General features: G+C 42.3%; 1 protein-coding gene and 1 pseudogene across 11 annotated transcripts in view; one reads left to right on the plus strand and one right to left on the minus strand.

Moving 5' to 3' along the window:
* Positions 1-24,735, minus strand: part of LOC106989708 (probable palmitoyltransferase ZDHHC11B) — a 99,502-nt gene that overhangs the window by 39,711 nt on the left and 35,056 nt on the right. For 2 of the 11 annotated variants that reach the window (XM_053213896.1, XM_053213900.1), the window contains 3 exons: positions 6,068-6,175; positions 5,191-5,326; positions 4,022-4,153 (listed from right to left, as the gene is read on the minus strand). The gene's annotated coding sequence lies outside the window, so the exon portion shown is untranslated. Of the gene's footprint in view, positions 1-4,021; positions 4,154-5,180; positions 5,330-6,067; positions 6,176-19,932; positions 20,132-24,735 lie in introns of those variants that run through there. The other 9 variants (XM_053213895.1, XM_053213898.1, XM_053213905.1 and 6 more) reach the window with 8 other exon arrangements.
* On the plus strand, positions 18,404-18,979 carry LOC113597320 (60S ribosomal protein L18a-like; annotated as a pseudogene).

The raw sequence follows: 24,735 nt of genomic DNA on the forward strand, positions 1-24,735 counted from the left end.
AAGGTATCGGCCTTCTGCATAGAACGGGTTTCCCCAGATACGCCTGTGTGCAGGCTGCTGGCCCCTCGCTGGGGTTTTTTCTGGGGCCTGTGGCCTCAACCCCTCCACTCGGCAGACCCTGAAAGAGGCACCAGGGAGTGGGGCAGGGGAGGCACTACCCCAGGGGTCCCCCGAGTCTGCAGGTGGTCGGGCCTCCTGGCTGACCTGGAGCCACGGTGACCTCAGCCACTCACACCTATGAGAAATGTGCCTCCAAAAGAGACATCTTCGCTCCAAGAGAAAAACTTCAGAAGCTACAACACTAAGAAACAGACTAAAAACCAGAGCCGTAACCCCCGCCCGGGACAACCAGGACTTTTCCCACACACAACTGCATGCCCTAAAATTCTAATGGGCCCCACTCTGTGCTGTGGGCCCCACTCTGTGGGCCCCACTCTGCAACCCACTCTTGTCCCCTCTACTGCAGCCCAGTGTCCCCTTCCCTCAACACAGACTCCCCCCTAGTTTTAGGGTGCACAGAGCACTCCACCGAGTGTGATCCTCAACCTGCCTGACAGGAAGGTCATTCACAAGCTCTGTTACGGGCCTGCTGCAATCCCGCTGCGCACACACCTAAGCACCCAACCCCCAAAGGGTCAGCACTGGGGCTGGGGGCAGGGATGGCGGAGGAGTGAGGTGGAGTGCGGGACAGGTAGGCGCTGGCACTCACGTGCACACACACAGGCACCAACACACACACGCCAACACATGTGCTCACACATGTACGGACATTGACTCACACACATGCTCACACACGTGCTCACACATGCACTAGCACAATGTGCATGTGCACACCCGTGCACCAGAATAAACGTGCACACGCGTGCTCACACATGCTCACATGTCACGCGTACTCATGTGCACACAGATGCACATATGAGACTGCACAAGCGTGCAACACTCACACATGTGCACACTCTCCACCTCACTGGTCTTGTTTGGAGTGTGGCTTCCCACAGAAAAGGCAGCAAGATGGACCCCCATCACCTGGCACTGTCTGCCCACACAGCCCCTTCCTGGAGAGTCAACAGCATGGTTGAGGTGCTGTGGTGCTCCCATGCATCCGTGGCTGACACGTGGCCACTGTGGCTCTGAGGGACACTCCCCCTCTCAGGCCACCTGCCCCCAGTTATTCTGACCACCAAGAGCACCTGTGGGTTCTGACCTGGATCCTGCCAGCTTCCTGGGGCAGCAAGCCCAGGGAGGCGCCCCAAGCCCCAGGTCCCCCCTTCACGGCTGTGTGTGACACACCCAGGAAGGAGCAGCCTGACCGTGGGGTCTGTCCTCCTGGGGACTTGCTCCTTTGCTGGCACCTGCCACGGCTTCCTGACGCCTCAGCTATGCAATGTTTTGCTCCCCTTCTCCTGAGGTTCCCAAGGCGCCCTACCAGTGCAGCAGGCAGTGGCCAGCAGGGCTGGCCCACCCCATGGCACTTGTGGGCCGGGGGACGTCGTGCTGTCCACTGCCTCCGTCACACATACCCCCTTCCCCCAGGATTCACTCTGCCCTGTGAGGTGACAGAAGCGCCAATCTTGTTTTGTTTTAATATTTTGAAGTTTATTTATTTTGAGAGAGAAAGAAGTGCGCGCATGTGCGTACAAGTAGGGGAGGAGCAGAGGGGGAAAGAGAGACTCCCAAGCAGGCTCCGCACTGTCGGCACAGAGCTCGACATGGGGCTTGAACCCACAAACCGGGAGATCATGACCAGAGCCAAGATCAAGAGTGGGACGCTTAAACGACAGAGCCGCCCAGGCGCCCTTCCAATTCTGTTTTCAAAAAGGAAGCCACCTGGAAGTTGTGCAGGGTGGGTAAGAGAGACACACTGCGGGCGGAGAACGGGGCCAGACACAGAGTAAACGCGAGAGGGTGAGCAGCCGGAACGGACGCTGCTGACCGCCTGTGACAAAGGTTCTTGCTGAAAAGTCACTTGGAAGTGGACACTTACAGGGGCGCCTGGGGGGCTCAGGGTGGTTGAGCGTCCGACTGCGGCTCAGGTCATGATCCCACGGTTTGTAAGTTCCAGCCCCATGTCGGGCTCTTAGCTGGCAGCTCGGAGCCTGGAGCTGCTTCCGTTTCTGTGTCTCCCTCTCTCTCGGCCCCTCCCTCTCTTGTGCTCTCTCTCAAATATAAACGTTGAAGAAAATTAAAAAAACAAACAAACAAACAAAGAAGTGGACACCTATGGGGCTGCAAACAATTACATGCAATCGCTCTGTATTTTATTGAGATCTCTACATTTTGCAAATGTAAACAAGCATCCAGTAAACACATCCAGATTAAAAAAGTCTATGGACACAGCACATCACTGTCGTCAGGGGGCAGTGTCAGCTTCCAGCAGAAGGCAGGCCTCGCCCAGCACAGAGCCTATCCCAGGCCGGGAGGGCGCGGCCCCACCATGACCTGCTTCGGAAATGTGGGGACGGCGGGGAGGGCGGGCAGGGCAAACAGCACACAGGACCCTCAACGTGGGCATCTCTTGCCTCCCAGGGGGTGCTCGGGAAGGAAGCTGGGGCAGGATGGTATGTCCCGGCCAGCCACAGAGAGGAGCTTTACAGACCCCTCAAAGCTCAAGAGACAAAGCACAACGGCTCAACCCCACCCAGTCACACACCTGTATGTGTGCTGTCCACTGTCCAGGATTCACGGGGCTACCCACAGAAACACGGGATCCGCGTGTGGCTGACATGATGCCAGAGACACCTCCCCACCTCCCCGGGGCTGCTTCCCGCATGCCAGAGGGGACAAAACGAAAGTCTCTGTCTCACGACAAAAACTGTACACACAAATAAAAAAATAAAAAACTAACGGAAGTCTATCTACAAGGCTAGCTCTTTGCAGAGGCTGCAGGTTCTGGAAACTGAAGAAATTCGTATGGGTCGTGGGTCACCTCTGGCTGCTCCCCGATGCTGAGGCCAGAAGGACTTCCTGCAATTGTGGGAAAGACAGGTGTTCACACAGTGGATCCACACACACGTCGCGGTTCACACCGGGCCGAAAACGTGTCCTAGTGACGGCGGTTAGTGAAACCACAACTCAGCCATAGAGCCCGCTTGTTACTCAGCCAAACCTCCACCATGGACGAGCACGCCCGAGCCCACAACGTCAAGACGTATTTCGCGAGCCCGACCTTCTATCTGGGAACTACAACAGGAGCATGGGGAAGTAAGGGAGTAAATTCAAGGAGCCAGGAAGCGTTTGGTTCCCTTCCTGGTGGGACTGAAATCCCGGTGGGGCCCACACACCTGCCCGCTCTGTCTCAGTAAACACAGAAGGCCCCAGGCCACCTGCTCTCCCCTCAGGGCCCCGGAGGATCGACACACTCATTGACACTCTGTGTTAGGACTAAAAACGGGAGTGGCAGAAAGAAACAAACGTTCCCCGAGTTGAACTCAGCGTCTGAGGCTCGTTCTGCCCCTTCCAAGGTCCCTGGGGTGTAGCCAGCTGGGGCTCCTCATGACGCAGGGCCGGCCATGTCTCACGGCCACTCCCCACGATTCCTCACCCCAAGTGACTTCCACTCACACGCTTCAGCCCCGTGCAGCTGCCCGACTAGAGGGCGGTATCAGCGCCCCAGGGGCAGGGGCACCCTGCAGAGGGAGCAGCCCACAAAGTCCCGGGGCCACCTTACCCAGGTGGTGCTGGTCCCTACTGGAGGGGGAGGTGTTGGGCAGGGAGCTGAGGTTGGAGGACAGCCAGGAGCCCCTGCGCTCTGCCTGTGCCTCGTGTAGGTCCTGCAGAGGCGTACAGAGACACAAGCAACCAGGAGAAGAGGGAGGCTGCAGCGCAGATGACTGGCAGGCCTGACGTCCATCCGCCGGTGGGCAACATCCCCACTACGGGGCGAGCCTGCCTGCAGCGACCCCGTAACACACACCACATCTGGGAGGGTCCTGCTCGCGAGGCACCCCAGAGATGGAGCTGGTGACAGGACCCAAAGAGAGCCCGCGGGACACGAGCTCTGCCCAGACACCCCTGACGCGACCTTGCCCCCTGTGAGAGCCGGCTGATCCTGTCCCGAGCCTCGTCAGCTGCGTGCTCCACCAAGGCCAGCACGTGCTCCTCTGCCGTGCTGTCAGTCAGGCTGCAGGCATTTCCTTCCGGCTCAAACGTGCAGCTGCGAGGCAAGAACACCACACACGTCACCGGGGCACGTGCTGCTCCCACCTCACCACAGTCAGTCCCTACCACTCCCCCCAAGGCACCATGGCTGGGAGCAGGGGCACGAAGTACTCCTTGACCCTGTCCTCATGGCTGTAACTGCAGCAATACGCGAGGCCTCCACGAACAGCAAGGGAGACCCAAACGGCCGCTGGAGGTGTCTCGTGTCTCAGCTGCACACCTGAGTCGATCTAAGAGCAACCTGACGGCAACCTCACTACTCACAATGTCATTCGAGGCACCGTTGGAAAAAGAGGCAAACCTCCATGGAGCGTGGAGACACCAGAAACAAGGGTGAGCTGGGAGCACAGGTCATGAGGCAAAAGGGGCATCCCGAGGCTTCGGCAGGTGGCCTCAGACCCCCACACAGAGAAGAGCTTTATTTGAACAGCCAAGGGTCGCTGGGTACAGCACCCAACGGATGTGGTCTCTCCTGTGGAAGGTTCCAGAAGCATATGGACAGATTCCATCCAAGGAGCTGTGGGACCAAATTCTGCCTGCGGATCCCAAGCCTGCAAGAACCCCCCCCCCCCCCCCGCCCAGGGGTGGATGGCTGCAGGAGTTGGGGGGTCGGGTATGATGAGAATGAAGCCCCCCCCCCCAAAGCGTGTCACTTGCCTAACAGCACAGCTATGTCCCCCGCTCAGGGACAGCCAAGCCAGGCCACCAACAAGTGTCCTGCATAGGAGGGAACGTCTTCAGAGTGAAGGGCCAACAATCCCTGCAACACACATATGGGAACAGCAGTGTCACACCTGGAACAGAGCCTGCGTATGGCTGGCAGGGGCCGTCCAGCCCTTGTGCCCCCAGGTCCGTTAGCGTGACAAGGCCCGGCTGGTCCAGGTTGCCGGCCAGCTGCCTGGAAACACCTGAGACCAGAGCTCACACGCAGCCTCTGGGGACCAGGCTCCTTCCAGCAGGTAGGGTGGGGGTGGGGGGGTCCACGAGCTACTCCACAGACACGGGCGCCAGCACAGGCTCACCCTCACTCACATTCCTGAGGTGCGTTTCCCGATACCTGATAACTTCTCTACTTCCTTTTGGATTCCTTGGCAGTTTCAACTTGTACAGATGCTGCTTCAGGAACGAGCTCCTCCAAAGCCGTGTCTTCGTTGCCCAGAAGATCTGCCTGCTGAGAAAAATCCATGTCCTGCATAAACGACATGCTGTGCTTCAGAGCTAACAGCCGCTCCTAGAATCAAAAAGGACAGAGCAGCAGGCCTTTACCTCTGCCTCACAGCCGAGGCGCCATGGCGATGGGTTGGATGTGGACAGCCGCAGCCTCGCCTGGCCTAACAGCGGGCTCCCATGGCGCTACCGCGGCAGGTGTAGGTGGGAGTCAGCACCACAGGCGCGGCCGACTGGCTGGGAGCACTCGGGGCTGGCAGAGGGGGACGGGCCAGAGGGCACAGTGGCCCTCACCTCACCTACAGGCCGATCAGGTACAAGGCACTGGTCCTAGATGCGTGACACATGCAACCTGGCTCGTGGGACAGATCTGGGAAGCCACTCTGGATGGCCAAGACGTCCTGTCCGGACTCAGTGAGGCAGCCACGTAAAACAAATCACAGTCTGGCTGCAATCCATCAGACACCCACACTTAGATCAACAGATCCAGCACTTTCCACCAACCCTAAAGGAGACGTTCCAGCTGGCGCAGGAGCAAGAGAGAGAGAGAGAGAGAGAGAGAAGAGAGAGCACCTGGAGGGGAGGGTGGCCTGGGATGTGTACCCTAGAGCAGAAGCTCCGCGCCACTGCCAGTGATGGACTGGTGGAAGCATGTCAGTCAGTGGGGGTGGGGCTCTGTGTAGGCATCGAGACAGAGGGGAACTCACGTCTCTGTGGCTCCCTGCTGCCGTGGGTTTCTTACTTTGCTCATCTTAAAGCCTGCGTGAAGGATCTCCTTGGTCTACTTGTAGTACACGGTGTCTGGTCTGTTGTAGGTCATCGCGTTATCACACATCAGTTTGAAATCTGCCTGAAAGGGAAAAAAATAGAATCTGTCGAACTTGAACCACTAAGATGCCAGCCTCTGTCAAGAGGCTAAAACTGAGTGGCAAGCAACTAAACCAGGCTCTTCAGCTTCACAAATGGTTTTTAACGACTCTTTGAGGAAAGTTTCAGACCTTACAGTGAGAAGCCTGCCAAACCTAGAGCTTCCTCTTGAGCACGACACATGCTTGCTTTCTGTTTCTGTTGTTTTATTCTGAGAAAGAGAATGTGTGTGTGAGCAGGAGAGAGACAGAATCCCAAGCAGGTTCCACGCTGTCATCACAGAGCCTGACGTGGGGCCTGAACTCGCGAACCATGAGATCATGACCTAAGCCGAAACCAAGAATTGGACGCTTAACCGACGGAGCCTCCCAGCTGCCCCAACAGGTGCGCGTTCTAAGAACACCGCAGCTCCCTCTCTCCATCTCCAACTCCCCCGCTTTGGGAGAAATCAGATGTAAATAGGAACAAGAAGTGACAGCCAGGTCCTTTTAAGTAAAAGCTGAGGGATGAGCAGAGACCTGAGCACGTTCACGTCCTCTCTCTGGGATTTTGCCACAGAATTCAAAACTTGGTCTATCGGCGATTACTCTAATAGCATCAGCCAAAAGGCTTTCCGTAAGATAGGAAAATCTTGCTGAACAGCTTACATTAAAAGCAAGCTATTGGACATTTCCATATATCATCACCCCAACCAAATTACAGACAGCACACACCTGTCACAGGTGCGCTGGCCATGAGGACGCATAAGGACAGCTGAAGCCAGCCAGACCCTGACTGAACCCCAGCACTGGCCCCACGGCCAAGGTCCCCAGGGCTGGGCCTGTGGCCCTCAAGTCCCCACCCTCTGCAGGCCTTGATGTAGCAGTCTTGAGGACAAGGCAGAGGGGGGACACTGCTCACATCCAGGACTTGTCACGGCAGCAGAGCCAAACCAGCGCCCGACAAGGAAGGTGGAGGATTGAGGGCCGCCCGCCCCAGTACCCTTTCATGTGGCACAGCCTCTGAGGCTCAGCAAACACGCTCAGTCATGTCACCAGAAAATGACAGTGATAGAGCTAAGCCTTCCAAATTGAATAGAAACTAAGAAAGAAACCCGATGCCTTTTCCTAAATGACATCATTACCAAAGTGTCAAGCACTCATCTTGATCCGCCCCTGGTTTCAAAGCCAACAAACAATTCCTACCTCGCAGTTTTACCAAGAAACAGAGTTCAGAACTACACGCTAGAGAGTCATAGCGGCGGTGGTGGCGAGGTGGCATTGGCGGCGTGAGTAATTTATTAGGAATAGTATTATTAAGTGTTAGCATATAAATTTTATTATAATAAAATATATTAAAATAAAGATATTTCTGTAAAGAAAGAAACACCAAATAAGCTTCTTATGGAAAAATCACATAACATTAAGTAGGTAGTTTACAGCCATCCGATATGAATCCTGGGATATTCTCATTTCATACAAACAGAAGTTTTTAATTGTATGCAGAATATATGCACTAAGACCATTTTGTTAAGTATTTTCACTGAATACTCTACCTAAGTTATCAACTACATATCCCCTTAATTATAACAGGAAAAAAATTTACTTACAATAACTGTACAGTAAACATTGAATATAATATTAAGTATAAATATAATGCATAAATGTATGTTTTATTTCATAAAAACTGAAAATGAAAGTGAGGGATTCATGTCTGTTATATTCCTCAGTTTTCCCAATTTACAAATGCTTAAACAATCCTATCATACTGAGGATGATACTGAGGATCCACTAGATCAAATATTGATTCCCATTATAAGTAGAAATCATTTCAAAATACAATTATGATCACAAAATGAAAATTTTAGAACTTTATCCTACATAGATTTCTCTAAAGAATGGTTGGATTGACATCAGCTTCATTAGAAGACAACTTATGTTTAAAGCCATCATATCTTTCTATACTATTCTTCTTTTGCATCCTTAATCACTTGTATGATATATTCCTTTTGCTACATAACTAGCCGTCCCAAAGGACTTATTCTAATGGTACTCACCTGCATCCTTGAACATATATACCATCTTACACTGACTGTAAATAGCCAAACCACCTACTTTGTCAGTTCAGAGACAACAAATCAATGCATGATAAATAACACCATTCCACTTTGGACTAAAAAACAGGAGGTTAAAGTGTTTCCCATTATTGCTACCAAGAAAAAAAGAAAATTTTCTGCCTTTGAAAATAGGCGTTGACTTCTCTTGACAGAATGTAAGTTTATCTACAGAAAAGATCCACGAATTCTTAACACATTTTTTTCATAATAAATTAGTCTGTCCTTTAAAAAATAAATGTAAGAAAAAACTGTATATATTCTCTATAACAAGTAGGTAAACCATTTCACATACCAACAAAGAGTTAAGTAGTGTGTATTTCTATACGCTACTGTATAGATATAGGTATATTCCTATATTGAGGTTCTTATAAGGCAGACAGATACACATATGAATACATATATCACAAGGTATTGTGCATTTACAATAGCATAGGAACAAACATAAAAAACAATAGCCATTAATTATGGTATGTCCCCATGGTGGTAGTAGATGGTGGGCAAGGGTGCTGAGAAAAAAGTATAAATGAAGAGAAAAAAGTGATGGATGAAATGGCATTTAAACCTGGTCTTGATAAGTGAGTAGAATCACAGTAGAAAGATGGATTATAAAAGCAGTCCATGCGGACTAAATATTATGGGTAAGTTCTGAGTATTCTCATGTATATAATTTAATTAGAGACCAGAAATTGAAGCACATAAAACTGTCAGGATAGGTACTCAAATATGGGTCTAGCTATAGACAACTGAGTGCCAGAATAAAGCGTTCACAATTGATTTGGTAACTAAGAGAGAGAAATTGAAGGATTCTGAGGAGAAAACCTGACTTGCAAGAGAAGATGGGAAGTCTACTGGAATTTGTAGGAATGATGTTGAAAAACAATTTTGACAGCGTAGGTAAGAAAATGTAACCTTGAACTGAGGGAACTAGTTATAAAAGACACCCGATAGCTATCAGTATAACTCTAGTACTTTTCTATAGCAAATTTCCCCAGAAACGGATTAAAACACCAACATGCTAAGGAAAATCATATGTTGTAGGGAAGGCCAGCAAAAGAAACTATGTGCATATGTATGGATAATTTTTTGTTTTGGATGCTACTTTTTTTAACAGTATGGTAATTAATAACTTCTGGGCACCATAAAAAGATAAGAAGACAAAAGTAGTCTGGGCTTAACTTACAAATCAACAGACATGCAAAAAATCATCAAGGACATCTGTGTGTTATACCTCCCTCAGTAGTATGTCAAAAAGACAGCCTACTCTCTCAAGAATGATGCCTGCAAAAAGCAGAGAGGAAAAAGTTCTCCTCAAGAACGCTTTTTCTTTTTCCTACAGCAACATTAATTACATTGTCGGCTAGAGCTGAAAGCATGAGATAAGCAGAAGCAATCTGATTCTCATCTTGTTTAAACTTGTCAGTTCTAAAATGAAGTCAAGAGTTAGGGAAAATGGAGAAGGTCTCCTTCCTCATTTAAAGATAAATGAGAAGTCCAACTCCTGAATTTTTTTAAAAGGAGGGTTACTCTCTAGAAGACAGTTGTCTCTTTGGAAGTATTTCTAATTCAGCCTCTCACATGACAGCCTCCCAGAGTCTGAGAGTGATATGTTTCATCAGGAGACACTCCCATCTTCAGTGCAGCTCTGGATCACCTGTTCTGCCTTTGACCCTCTGCTAAAAGAAAATGGATCTCTACAGGGCTTAGAAGCTGCCAAGACTTAACAAATTTTTCAGCTGAACTTTTGCTTCAACTCAGTGTTCTTACTTCCTAGTTCTGCTGTTTCATGTGGCATGCTAGGCAACCCTAAAGAGAAGCTACTTTCAATAAGCACTTATTTGTTAGAATTCTGACTCCCAATATGATCCTGGAGATTAGATACATGTTCCTCCAGAGAAGAGAAAGAAGGAGAGGGAAAACTGAGGAAAGAACAAGAACAGATGAAGTATGAATATGAATACGTAGATCACCTAGTGAAGGGAGGGTTAGAGAGTATGACACAGAGATGTGAAACAAAGCGTCTGAGGGGATGCGATGCCTGGGATTTGTCCCAAGTATCAAAACACTATGAATGTACCATATATCGAAGGGAATTTCAATACAGATCTTATCCAGTCAACATTTGTTTTCCTTCTGAGTTGTGAATCCCTTTCCTCTTCTAGTTGTGTATCCCTAAATTTTTCCTCAAATAAAGCCTTTTATTTTTTCAAGTGTTAAACGAGTGGAATGAAAAGAAAGAGACCATTTTATTTCTCATTTCTTGGACACATTTTTTTTATCCCTTAGAAAGTAAATCCATTCAAATAATTACTTATTAAAATTATCTGGGACAATGCTTTAAAAAGCCCAATGCACGAATGGTTTTATTGTTGAGATTAATATATTTCACCAAATTCTACCCACTATTACATATCCAGACTGCTCTGATTGTTCACATGAATTTTTTAATGAGATATATTTTTAAAGTGTATTCTTTGAAGAATTTTTTTTTTAAATAGAAGCTTAGGCACATGAGTGAGGTCTGACTTTATGGGGGAAAAAATATCACTTGAATCAAGACATGAGGTCTAGTCTATGCACCGATGCAGTGCCTACAATTCTGATGTGACATTCCAATGAAATCCTGAAGTTAATACTTCCTAAATTCAGGTTTAGGGTACATGGGCTGGGAGAAAACAATTTCTCCGTTATCTTCTTCATAATCTGAATCTTAAAGGTCACTTAATGATGGCAAATTGATGGGAGAAAAACTAAAAGCAACAAAAACAAAACCAACAAATAAGTTTTATTGTCAATTGAAAAAATAAATAACCAGCGCTGACAAGTAACAAAGAATCCCGATTTTAAAAAAGAACGTGCATTTGCCAATTTTTTCTAATCTCTTTAAAGGTTTTCAATAGTTCTAAATTAAATCCCTTTCACCCTTATCTCTTTTTCCATCAGAAAATCTGAAGAGTATTCGGATTCAGACATCCACTGCACCAAAGATCTTTCATTACACAGCACAAACAAGCAATTTATTGAACAAGAACCCAATTACTTAACCTAGCTTCAGGTTTCAGTCTATCTACCCTGCCGCATCTACCTTGACAGAAGCCTACTCATCTCTTCTGATGGACGTTGCTACATACCAGTTCTGATACAGAGAGATGGTTCCTAACCTTCTTGTAGAGAACCACTGATTAAAGAAGCTCAGATGCCCATCTCAGCTTCCTTGGACCCATGAATAACAATGGGAAAGAGTGCAGACAGATATGGACCCTTTCCTCCTCTGTATAAGGAACCAGCATTCAAAGAGTTGAAAAAAAGGAGTATCTGCTCAGAGAAAATGACTAACATTTACCAAAGTCCTGTACTGGCAGTGTCTGAGGTTCTCTCCAGTGTGTTTCTGTTCTTTACATTACTATCATGCTCCCCCCATTTTGCTAGTAGAGAAGAAAATAAATTCCGTAAAGTTCTTGTACCTTTATTGCTGCCATTCTTGTTTTCAAACTTACTGATAAACGATGTTAATGACTTGACTTTTACATCACAAATTCTCAATAGTAAATGCACATTAGAAGAACCTAGAAACCTACAGCCTGAGTCCCATCCCTACAGATTTTGATTTAGTTCATCAGGACTGGAACCTGCGCATTGTTACTGTTTTTAAATTTCTCCAGATGATTATAATTTACAGCTAATGTTGAGAAGCATTATTTGATGTGAATAGCAACCAAAATTTCGTTATTATATTAGAATTATGAACAGCTGTTAGGAACCATTTTAGTTTAGCTTCATTTCCAAAGCAGTAATATTTTAAAGAAAAGCCTCTGGGGGCACCTGGGTGGCCCATTGGTTGAGCATCCGAATTCCTCTCAAGTCCTGTCCTCCTGGTTCATGAATTTGAGCCCCAAGTTGGGCTCTTTGTTGAGAGCTCGGAACCTAGAGTCTGCTTCATATTCTGTGTGTGTCTCTCTCTCTGCCCCTCCCCTGCTGACACTCTGTCAATCTCTCTCTCTCCAAAAATAAAAAAACATTAAACAATTTAAAAAAGGAAAGCCTCTAAAAGTTTACACTCATGAAGACATCGTTACCTCACAGGAAAGTCTATTTCTTTGGTTTCCTTTTTAACATTAAATCTTTAGAGAAAGTTCCCGATATATTTCAAAGTATCCATGTACACGACTGCTCATGACAACACTGTTTTTCTTGATAAGTTCAATAATACCGACCATAAAGAAGTGGAGTTACACACACAAACACAGAGAAAGAGAAAGAGAAAGAGAAAAAGAGAAAGAGAAAGAGAAAGAGAAGAGAGGGAGGAGAGAGAAGGAGAAAGGAAGACACCAACTAACTCACATAAATGGGAATAGGGAGAATGCCTTCAGTGTAAAATACTTTACGGACGTACTTATAGGCATATATATGTACATGCATAATACCTTTTTGAAGAACACTGTAAAGGGTGGTTTCTAGAAATATGAGGTTAGGCTTTTATTTCTAGTATATACCTTTTTAATTCTTTCTATATTCTAATCATTTGTATGAACTGGTTTCATATATTTCAACTAGGAGAGACTATTTGGATAATGGGATAACAAATCATTTGTTTCTTTTTTAGAAGTTTTCAGTATTCTCCCAATACTGATGTGCAATTAGCTACCCACACTCTTCCTGGTGCTACCGTTTGGAGGTGATGAAGTTACCAGTCTTCTACATGATGGCCCATTAGCTATTTTAAAGAAAACAACAATGTTTTCCTTTGGTGGAAACTCATTTCAGATTTTCTTCATATCCTTTTGAAGACTGTACTGTGTGTTTAGTATTAATGTGCTGGTATTAAAGGATATGAAAATAATTTCACCAATTTGTGCCATGAAGAAGCTTACATTCGATCAAGGAGATAAAAATAAAAACATAAATAAAAAATAAAAAGTAGTAATTTCATTGCAAGTTCATTTGTAAACAGAGGAAACAAATGCCCACAGGGGAGTCTATTCTCTCAAGATGGTGAGCAACCAATACAGGGAGTGTAAAATTGGCAAATGGGCATGGAACGTGTTTCTCAAAATTTACTTTTCAAGTTAACAGAATTTTGATGTGTTATTTTAGTTCAATTTTACAACAGTACCGGATATTATTATTCCCAATTTATAACTCCGTAAGTAGCAGCTCACGATATAATGGCTTTAAGATCTTTTCTTCTCTGACCATGTTCTGATTCATCAATGTTGCTCTACAATAGCCAAGAATTAAATATACTTTCTAAATATGGTCTGATCGGTGCACAGGCAAGTGACACTACTGAGTCCACTGATTTTAGCACTAATATCTCTGATAATTTGTTCCAGAGTGAAGAGAGTGGAAGGAAAAATAGAGTTGACAGAAGCAGTTGGGTATATGGAGAAAGAAACAGCAAAGCCTGCCTGGAAGACTCAATGATGGCTTCAGAGAGCAGGCAGTGTTGGCTTGAACTGAGATTTGAAAAGCAAGGTTGAGTATTCCGGGGATAAATAGTGGGGTCTTCATTCCAAGTCCAGGGTAGTAAATACTACCTGTTTAGGGACCCTATGGATCTTTCCACACCTGTGTACAGAGTCACAATAACGGAACAAGGGGCGAATGGAGTGAGGGTTTGAAGGAGATAGAAGACTGTGACCATTATTATCTTGGAAATTTGGATATGATTGTACAGGCAATTGATATAACAACATAATAACTCATTTTATGTCCTGGAGAAAGACCTGTGTATTTTCCAGACATTAAAAAGGAATGAAAACATGCATAATAGAGATGCGCTCAGCTAAAATAAAACATCACCTAAATATCAGTAGTTTTTAAGTTGAAATGACAATTTCATACTTTTGTAATTTTTACTCCCCATTGGGAACACAGTTACACACTTTTGTGAGAAACAATGGTCCTTTTCATTAAGCTATGCATGATATAGAAGAGTCAACAGGTGCCTAACATGACTGCTTGCGGTTAGGATCACTTTCAAATTTATTTTGGCATAGTATTTCCATCAGAAAATTCTAAGTCAATAATTTTTTTTTTAAATTTGTACTTCTATTACAGGCCATTTATTGCAGGCTGTTTACTGTGAATTTTTGCTTACAATTTCTTGTCAAATGAAAAGCCCTAACCTAGCTTCTCCCGAACAATTTCAAGCTTTAGCTTCTATAGTACAGCTGTCTACTGCATATCCTAAAATTGGTATCCCTACTGGGAACAACAGGAGACCATGGTGAGGAAAGAAAACACACAGCAATATGTATGAAAAGAGTTTTTTTTGTCTCTTGGTTTTAATGTTCTTTAAGATAGCATGCTGGCTTCCTCCCGATGCAAGAAGATTCCCAAAAGACACTAAATTTCGAGTCTTTAAACAATATTCTGCTCTATGAAATTCTTATCAAACATTCATTGTTGAGATTTTTAAAATATGGGTTAATAAGTAGTTTCAGACAATAGCAGAACAAAACTACTTATTTTATATTTGGAATATAAGACAAAATTGTATTTGTGTGATACAATGTTAGGGACTAGATTGGTTATTTTTACTTGATAGAAGTATGATTTATAGTGTCTTTGTGTAGATTGTGATTGTTTCATGTTTTATTGTCAAATCTCCTTGGCTAATAAAGCCACAGATAATGAAGCTGGCACAAGAGATCACTGTCTAGAGTTTTCAAGGTCAATATGTCAATTAAGATCCATGAGCTACCTCATTAGACCGGAAAAAAATGAACATGCTGAGCAAGAGGAGATTACAAGTCTGGGATATCAAACATCTGTATTGACTTATGAGAGCGTCAAGTTCTCCCTTTTGTGAAGTGATTTAGAGGGGCAAATTACTTTTTCACTAATTTGACAAAGATGACACTTTTTAAAGCTTCCTAATATAGGTTCAGAGATGCTTCATCACATACATCCATAAACCATGATACATCTATTGCATCAAATTCTCCAAGTACATATTGTCCATGTCATCTAGCAGAAGCATTAATTTATTTCCTTCATTCATTTGACAAAGACTTATAATTTCCTGAGTATGTACTGTGAATAAAGTTCTGGGTTAGCCAGAGGAGAGGGGGAAAAATGAGGTAACCACGATTTCTGTCTCAAATACCCTACAGAGATAGATACTAAGCAATTAAATACATGATCAGTTAATTATAGCTGGTATAAGTGTCACAAAGGGAAAGTGCATGATGTGAGAACACACAATTATTATCATATAAGACCTTCAATGAGAGAATCATGTGGTATGAACATATGCACAGAATATAGATATTAATTTACTAACTAAATATAATTGAATATGTATTTATTGAGAACCCACTATATTCCATTCATTCTGTGGGGGTTAAGGATGTAAGAAAATCATACAATGTAATTGGGGAAACAGACATATGTACAGAAAAATGCTAAAAGCTACAGAAGCACAGATAAAAGGTGGTCCCTGAGATTTAAAAAAGAAGAAGAAAAATACTTGAAAGAGAGAACTGGTTCATTCATTTAATAAAATATTTATTAAACATTTATCATTTTTCCAACTTGGTGCTCGGTGTTAGGGACTTACGTCAATAAAATATAACCCCTGTCTGTAAATGACTCACTTTCTACAGCAATGGTCGAAACCAGGATGGTTTTCTCCTCAGGGGACATATGACAAAGTCTGGAGACATTTTTTTTTTTTTTTTTTGTGTCATAACTGGGGAGGGGGCACTACTGTCATCTAGTGGATAGAGACCAGAGATACTGTGAAACAGCCTACAATACAAAGAACAACACCCCCAGTGATGAATAATTATATATCCCCAAATGTCAATAGTACCAAGGTTGATAAACCCTTGAGAGCCACAGAGAAATAAGTAACCAATTACAATGCAGTATTATTAGTGATGAAAATGGGCTGTGTTTTAAAAGACTAAGGAAAGTAAAGGAATAAATGTGATGCATTAAGGAGAGTAGGCAAGGAAAATCATTTAACATAGTACACTATTATTGCAAATTTTGGTGAGATTCTGGAAATGCCTGTCAAAATGAAGATAGCAAGGTTAATATAGAATGGATGTGAGAGGGTTTTTGAGAGGTAAAACAAACGTTAATTTATGAAGCAATTACATGACGAAAGTTTGTGAGGTTGAAACAGATGGAAGAAGCGGATGGAAGAGTCAATGCTTTCCTTACAATTTGTTTTGTTTGGGTGGTAGGTTAGATGGTGTTAACATGAATATATATCAAGACAAAGGTGAAAGACAGTTTTGAAAGATATTAATGATAATAAAAATAATACTTACATGTTACATTCAAAAAGTATTTTAGTCCCAGGCAAACTATTAAATGTGTCATAACCCTTGTTAGGGAGGTAGAGCTATTTAAAGTAAGTAGTTATCTCTAATTTTTAAGAAAGGGAAAGAGAGATTAAATACATCACTCAAGGTCCCATTGCTTATTTGTGGCAACATCCAAACTCCAATTGATATTTATCTTCTGAAGCCAGTGTTGTCAACCTCTATGCTCTACCGGATAAGGAAAGAGAGACTGTAGACCATCTAGGTGGAGTTTTCACAGTTTGGATTTAGATTGCTTGGGTTCTCCAAAAAGTGAAACCTGGCATAAAAGTTTATATACTGCCATTTCTAAGGGAATACAATTCCAGGGAAGCAGAAGTGAGGAGAAATTTGAGTGGGACATAGATATACGGAGAGCAAACATTCAATTTTAAGTCAAGCACACCTGATGGTTTGATTGCTGGAATGTCTTCTAAGAGACCATCCTAACTGTTGCATTTCAGGATAGCCCATGGATAAGACAAAAGGGAGAATATTCACCACCTCTCAACAACATTAGTTAAAAATTTGCTCTAAAAACTTTGAACTCTTCTGCCTTTCCTACATTGCTCATGTAGAGATACCAAGTGGGTGTCAGTGGCAACAGAGATGTCTTGAGGCAGGAGGCAAGAAAGATTCAGCATGAATGGAAGATAAAACACGATGAGTTGTGCCAGTGAGAATCAATCACAAGGAAAGCTAACGCAAAATAAGAGGCCAAGCCCTGAAACAAATACAACTGGGAAGCTATGCAATGGTGTGTACGAAATAGCTGACCTATCTGCTCTAAATATTACCAGCTTTGTTGCGCTCAAGTTATTTCCCCTTCTGGGGTCTTAATTTTCTCATCTTCAAAACAGAGAAAATCATAGTACCTATCCAGTAGTATTGAGAGGACTGAAGGATTTAATATATATTAATAATTTAAAACAGAGTGAAATGCATTTATCATTTATTATTGACATCACCATCATCGTTGTTGAGAAGGAGAATATCAGCCCCTTAATAGCCACAAATGGGCTGAGTCTAACAGCAAGGCCTGGGGGTTGTTAGAGCTGGCCTGGCACCCACAGTTAAGGGTATAATGTCCTCTTGTTGAATGTAAATTATCTCGGACAAAACACGAAGATCCAACAATGTCACTTTGTGACCATGATGAAGTGAGACAAAAAACAAAAACTTAATTGATCAAATAGAGAGTACAGTAGTCAATACTCCAAAGAGTATTTGAGAAAAATGGATAAAATAGAAGACAGATCACACTGGGCAAATTGATGAGCAGGAGATGGGGAAATCAATCATTTTTAAAGTATGAATGTGAATAAGACAGAGATGGGAATTTAACTTGAGGAAAATGTAGGGTTGCAGCAGAAATTACGTATGATGGGGAGAAGTAAACAGTTAGTTTGCTTTAAGAAAGGCTCTGTGGGAAAGAGGTGTTTGCAGATCCAAGAAAGAGAGGGGAAATCTGATGAAGTAAGTTCTTAAAGTACATAGAAAGGAGAGATAGCAAGAAAATTGTTGGAAAACTAACCCTAAGAAGGAAAAGGTATTTCATTCTCTGAAATTGGAGGAGAAAGTGAGATAAATCCTAGTATCACTGAATATGAAGAATCTGTGATAGAGGGTAAAGAGGGGCAGCAAAGAAATTTCATGACTGTTGACTTGTTTTCTCACTGAGGAAATAATCCAAGACATCTGTTGAAGTTAAAGGATAGTAGCTTGGTAACACTGGGGCAGCCACAACAAAAAAGGGACCTGGAGCCAACAGGAAAGAAAAAGGTATCAGACATTAATAAGTATGCAGCCAACACTTCCTTTTGTGGGCCACAGTGAGAGTGGAAAGTGCGCCCCAAAGGCCTCAGGCACACTGGGAGAGTACAAGGTGATAGAGCACTGCCTGCCTACCCCAAATGCCATACTCTGCGCCTCTATCACGTGCACATCTTTGTACATAATCATGCTGTCAACAAGTTCCACTTCTGGTACTTTGTCTCTCAGCTGAAGAAGATGAATATATCTTCAAGGGAAATTGTCTACTATGGACAGGTGTTTCAGAAATACCCCATGTGGGTCAAGAACTTTGGCACCTGTCTGTGCCATGACTCCCCAGTGGCACTCACAATATGTACCAAGAGTACTGGACCTGACCACGGCAGGTGCTGTTACCCAGTGCTACTGAGACATGGACACCTGGCATTGCACCTGGGCCCACTCGATCCAGATTATAAAGGTGGAGGAGACTGCAGCCAGCAAGTGCCTACCAGCAGCCAACCAACTCCATGACTCTATGATCAAGTTCCCACTGACCCACCAGGTCTCGCATGGCCAATAGAAGCCATGTTTTACCATGAAGAGGCCCAAGATCTTCTTTTAGATACAGAGCTTCCCTGTCCCTAGGTCTGCCCAAAGAAATGCCTTGGGAAAACCAAAAACCCAAAAAGCCAAACAAACCAACAAACAAAAAAACCTAAACAAAACAAAACAGAGAGAGAGAGAGAGAAGAGAGAGAGAGAGAGAGAGAGAGAGAATGCAGTTAAGGCAGAAGATTCTACACTCATAACCCTAAAGGATCTGATCAGTATAGCTATGTCATGTTTCTGTAGAAGTCCTAAGCATCTGAGATGACAAGGAGACACATAAAATTCTTGGACCAATCCCTGTTATCAATGGCAAGTTTTCTGTGGTGAAAGGTGAAGAGGAACAAAAGAATAAAAAGTCTTAAGCGAGCACATTTGAAATGAGCGATGACTGTGTCCAGGCCACATAAACAGGAAAACAAAGCCTGCTACAGAATGACCTATTAAAGGAGCTCAATTTCTAGGTCACTGGAGGTAGGGAATGGAGAAGACAGGTGGAGATGTAAGGGTGGGGTGGGGTGGGGAATGGCAGCTACGCTCAGTAGCAGTGCCACCGAAGGAATTTGAAGGTTGGAAAGGTAGAGGGTTTCAGATAAAGTGTTTTAAGATTTTGGAAACCAAACAATTATAAAAGATAGTGAGATGCAGACAATGATCTAGAAATTTGTCCTTGAAGTTGGGCAGTGTTATGGAGGGAAGTAACTAGAGAAGAGTCCAAGACCCTAGTGGCCAGGAAAGGTGTTACATGTTAACAGGAGATTAACTTTAAAAAGATTACTAAATATTAGTTGTCCTATTTTCTCAGGCCAAATAAGATTTCTAGTACCCTATAAAAAGAAAGAAGAAAAAGAAAACCCCTTTAATGTTTCATATTATAGTTCAGAAAACTTACATTATTGTATAACAATTTCATTAAACTGCAGTGAGATTTATTTTTACAGATTGCTCATATGCTACAGATAGACATTACCTTCTGGAGAAGATGTCAAATAGACTTGTTTATGCCCAGAGAAGCCACGTATGTAGAAAAAGCCTCACACATCTACTACAGTTCATGGAAAGAGCTGAACAAATTGGTGGTTACTACTGATGGAATTTAAAACAGATTCAAAAGATATAAGAAGCTACATTGTTAAAGGAATGGTATATAATTCTTGTGCTTCTTTACGTATGAGATCTTTTCTGAAAATTTTTTTGATGTTTAGGTATTTTTGAGAGAGAGAGAGAGAGAGAGAGAGAGAGAGAGACAGCGCAAACAGGGGGAGACACAGAATCCAAAGTAGGCTCCAGGCTCTGAGCTGTCAGCACACAGCCCGACACGGGGCTTGAACTCATATGGACCGCGAGATCATGACCTCAGCTGAAGTCCAATGCTTAACCAACTGAGCCACCCAGGTGCCCCTCTAGTATAAGATTGTTAATTTAAAAAGTAACTGCATAAATCTCGTGACCCTAGGAAATACTTGGTTACACTGAAGCTTTATTTAGCCCTGAAAAGAAATTCAGTGTTCTCTCTTGGTGAAATTTTGAAGAATCACTCATTAGACCTAATTGTTCTTCCAGAACGTCTGGCTGTTAGAGGTAATTTAGTAGGACAGAAAATAAAATATACTCACAGATTACTTGCTACAAATAAGATTGTACTCTCTGTCTATATCGTGAAACATTAAATCATATTTCCAAAGAGAGAAGTTACCTGATTACCTCCTTGAGAAAACACATGTGTGTTAATTCTTAACATCTTAACTCTACATTTGGGAAGACCTTATTTTAAGGTTTGACTTTTTCCTGCTGCTGATCATAGACCTGAGGACAATAATCAGAACCACTAACATAAGATGACAAAGAAATGCCATAAAAAATACTTACATAAGATATGCCAGGAAAACAAACAAACAAACAAACAAACAACAAAATACTTGTTTTTTCTGGGCAGTCTTATTGTGATATGTAGAATTTTTACAAAGATTAGGTGATTTTGAGTGGTGTTTACACCTAAAAGATAGGAAAAATCAACATTTTTTTTAATTTTATTTTTCTTCTGGAATCCTCAGGCAATATTATAACTGACTCATTTAACTCATCTGAATTAAGTTTTTAATAAGCTCTCAAAGGTGGACCAATTGTCTCTAGTTTCTCCTGGGAACTGGAGATAATTAAATGAAGGTGCGATCCAAACTCCTAAGGATATTTTTTGGCTAATTTTTGAGACTTCTTACTTCTAACTAATTTCCCTTAGATCTACATACCATTCTGACCCCACATCTACCATGGGTGATTAAGAGTTCTGCTTGCTTCTTTCACTATCAATAGGAATAACTCATATTTCAAACTTAGAATTTACCTGCAAAACTGAAAAACTTGTCAGTTATTCTCTACCATTACACTCTGTCATATTCACACACAAAAAAATCATTAATTGATTTCATATGTAACCAATGATGGGTTTTACATTCTTAGCTACTAACCAACCACTCCTTTTGATTTTGGCATATTGTTAGAATTTAGAATTCAAACCCAATCCCTTACTCTTGTCTCTCAACTTCCACATATCTATTGGCATAATCAGAAATTATGAATAGGTCATGTTTGAGAACCTAGAACTCTATGCATGTCATTTAACAGCCACCAGTCATGTATAGTTATTGGGCCCTTGAAATGTGTCACTACTCTGAACCGAGATGTGCTGTAAGTTTAAAATATAAAGCAGGTATTTAGGTCCTAGTACAAAAATAGGTAAAAACCTCATTAATTTTTATAACGGTTTGATGTTGACATAGTAATAGTTTTATATATTTGCTAAAATACAACATTGAAATATTTTATAGTGTATATAGTATAGTAGTCTGGCTATAAAAATTTTTAAATTACATATGTGATTCACATTTCCATTTCCCATTACAATTTTATTGGACAGTACTGCCCTAGCACAAAGTTTGAAATTAGCATTCTCAGTAAATGTTGTATCCTACAAAAGAAAGCAGATTTGGAAAATGTTACAGGACACCCTACTATCTGCCCCACCATGTCTCATGAGTTGGGCTCATTCTTTCTCTTTGAAAATAACCAAGATTTTTTTTTCTTTTTTAATGTGTATTTCTTTTGAGAGAGGGGAAGAGGGAGGGATAGAGAGAATCCAAGCAGGCTCCAGGCTGTCCAGAGTCTGAGTCACAGCAGGGGCCAGTACGCACGAACTGTGAGATCATGACCTGAGCCCAAATCAAGAGTTAGATGCTTAACCTACTGAGCCACCCAGGTGCCCCCAAAATAACCAAGATTTTCAAACAGCTGTTTAAAGGCATACCAACAATTAGCAAGATTTTAAAACAGCTGTTTAAAAGTATGGATTGACAAGAACCAAGTTTTAAAGTGTTGTAGAGTGTAAGCCAATGATTGTAGTCTTTCTACTACTCACAATGTCATGTGTTATTCTGTAGTCATAACATTCAAAATATCCGAGGAGGTATGAAGTTGAATAGAACCTCTGCATCTTCTATCTCTAGCATTCTTTAGACAGTAAAACAGTTATGCATAGGTGAACAACACTTAAAAAACCAAGGCTCTCACATATTTACTCCTCTGGTCACAAATGTGCAATGATTTCCCAGGCAGTACTGTCCACATGTATAGAAACAGAAGCTTACCTTACATTACCTCCTCAATAACTAATAATGACTTGTCCCTACCAATAACACTACAATCATGGGATACAGCTTGGACAGGGTCATGTTTTATGAATGCTGTCTTTAAGAAAAAGAGTAAAGTGGCTACTAGCTCACAAATTGGGTATGAATGCCAGTTAATCATTTTTTATTTAAAGAATGCTTATAGTCTTCATCAAGCCTCAAAGTCCTAGTAGATCACAGAATTGAATATGGATACTGAAAAAAAAAATACTAAAAAGCAATAAAAAAATAAGGCAAATTATATAAATATGCAATTAAGAGACAAGATTCAGAAGGAATAATACATTTGTTTTAAAAGTTCTTCTTCATGGTGCCTGGGTAGCTCAGTCGGTTAAGCATCTGACTCGACTTCAAGCTCAGGTCATGTTCTCATGGCTAATGGGTTCAAGCCCTGTATCCACCTCTGCTCTGACAGCTTGGAGCCTGCTTGGGATTCTCTCTCTCTGTGCCCCTCCCCCACTTGCTCTTTCTTTCTCAAAATAAATAAAAATAAACCTTAAAAAATAAATTAAATAAATAAATAAAGTTCTTTTCTCATTTACTAGAAATGAAATGCAAATTAAAATATGACATGATTTTTGTCAATCTAGTCAGCATTTTTTAAAATTTGACCTTTATTTTTATACAGCAGTTTTATATTCATACAAACTGCAGGGCTTATCTTAGTTATATATTGTATGGGTTTGAACAAATATATAATGACATCCATCCATCAGTACAGTATCATAAAGAGTATTTTCATTGCCCTAAAAATCCTCTATGATCTTCCTATTCATCCTTCCCTGCCCAGAACCCTTGGCAACCACAGATCATTTTATTGCCTACATAATTTTGATTTTTCCACAATGTCATAGAGTTGGAATCACCCGGTACATAGCCTTTTCAGATTGGCCTCTTCCACTTAGTAATATGCATGTATGTTTCCTCCATGTCTTTTCATGGCATGATAGGTTTTGGTTTTGTTTTTGTTTTTTCAGCACTGGATAATATTATAAGGTGGCTTGCACGTTTTGCTGAATTAGAGTAAATGTGCTACAAACATCCAAGTACAGGTTTTTGTGTGGGTGTAAATCTTTAACATAAACTTTGAACTCCTTTGGATAAATACCAAGTAGCATGTTGCTGGCGACTGTGATTCTTTTTTTTAATTATTTTAAATGTTTATTTATTTTATGAGAGAGACAGAGTGTGATCAGGGAAAGGGCAGCAGAACCTGAAGCAGGCTCCAGGCTCTGAGGTGTCAGCACAGAGCCCATCTTGAGGCTTGAACTCATGATCTATAAGATTATGACCTAAGATGAACTCGGATACCTAACTGATTGAGCCACCCAGGCGCCCCACTACGATTAGTTTTGGAAGAAAACACCAAACTGGGTTCCACAGTGGCTGCATCATTTTACACTCTTACTAGCAATAAATCAGAGTTCCCATTGTTCCACATCCTTGCTGGCATTTGGTGTTTTGGATTTTGGCCATTCTAATAGGTGTGTAGTGGTACATTGTTTTCATTTGTAATTCCCTGATGACATATAATGTGAAGCATCCGTTTAGATACTTATTTGCCATCTTTCTATCTTCTTTGGTGAAGTGTCTGTTGAGGTCTTTGGTCCATATTTTAATTAAGTTTTTTTGTTTTCTTATTGTTGAGATTTAAGTGTTCTTTGCATATTTTAGAAAACAGTCATTTATGAGAATGTATTTTTTAATTATTTTCTCCCAATGTTTTACTTATCTTCTCATTTTCTTGACATTATCTTTCACAGAGCAAAAGGCTTTAATTTCAATTTTTATCCAGTTTGTCATTTATTTCTTTCATGGATGGTGTCTTTAGTGTTGTATCTAAAAAGTCATTACCAGGTAGCATCTTTTAAATATATGTATATATATTATAAATGATCTAATTTGCGAAGACTAATGTATACAGATACTTACAATTTTGTCTGAAATGGAAAAAAGAACAACATACTTGAATTATGTGGAAATTTTATTTTTTTTTTAATTTTTTTTTCAACGTTTATTTATTTTTGGGACAGAGAGAGACAGAGCATGAACGGGCGAGGGGCAGAGAGAAAGGGAGACACAGAATC

Source organism: Acinonyx jubatus, unplaced genomic scaffold (genome assembly GCF_027475565.1).
Source record: "Acinonyx jubatus isolate Ajub_Pintada_27869175 unplaced genomic scaffold, VMU_Ajub_asm_v1.0 scaffold_20, whole genome shotgun sequence".
NCBI lineage: Eukaryota > Metazoa > Chordata > Mammalia > Carnivora > Felidae > Acinonyx > Acinonyx jubatus.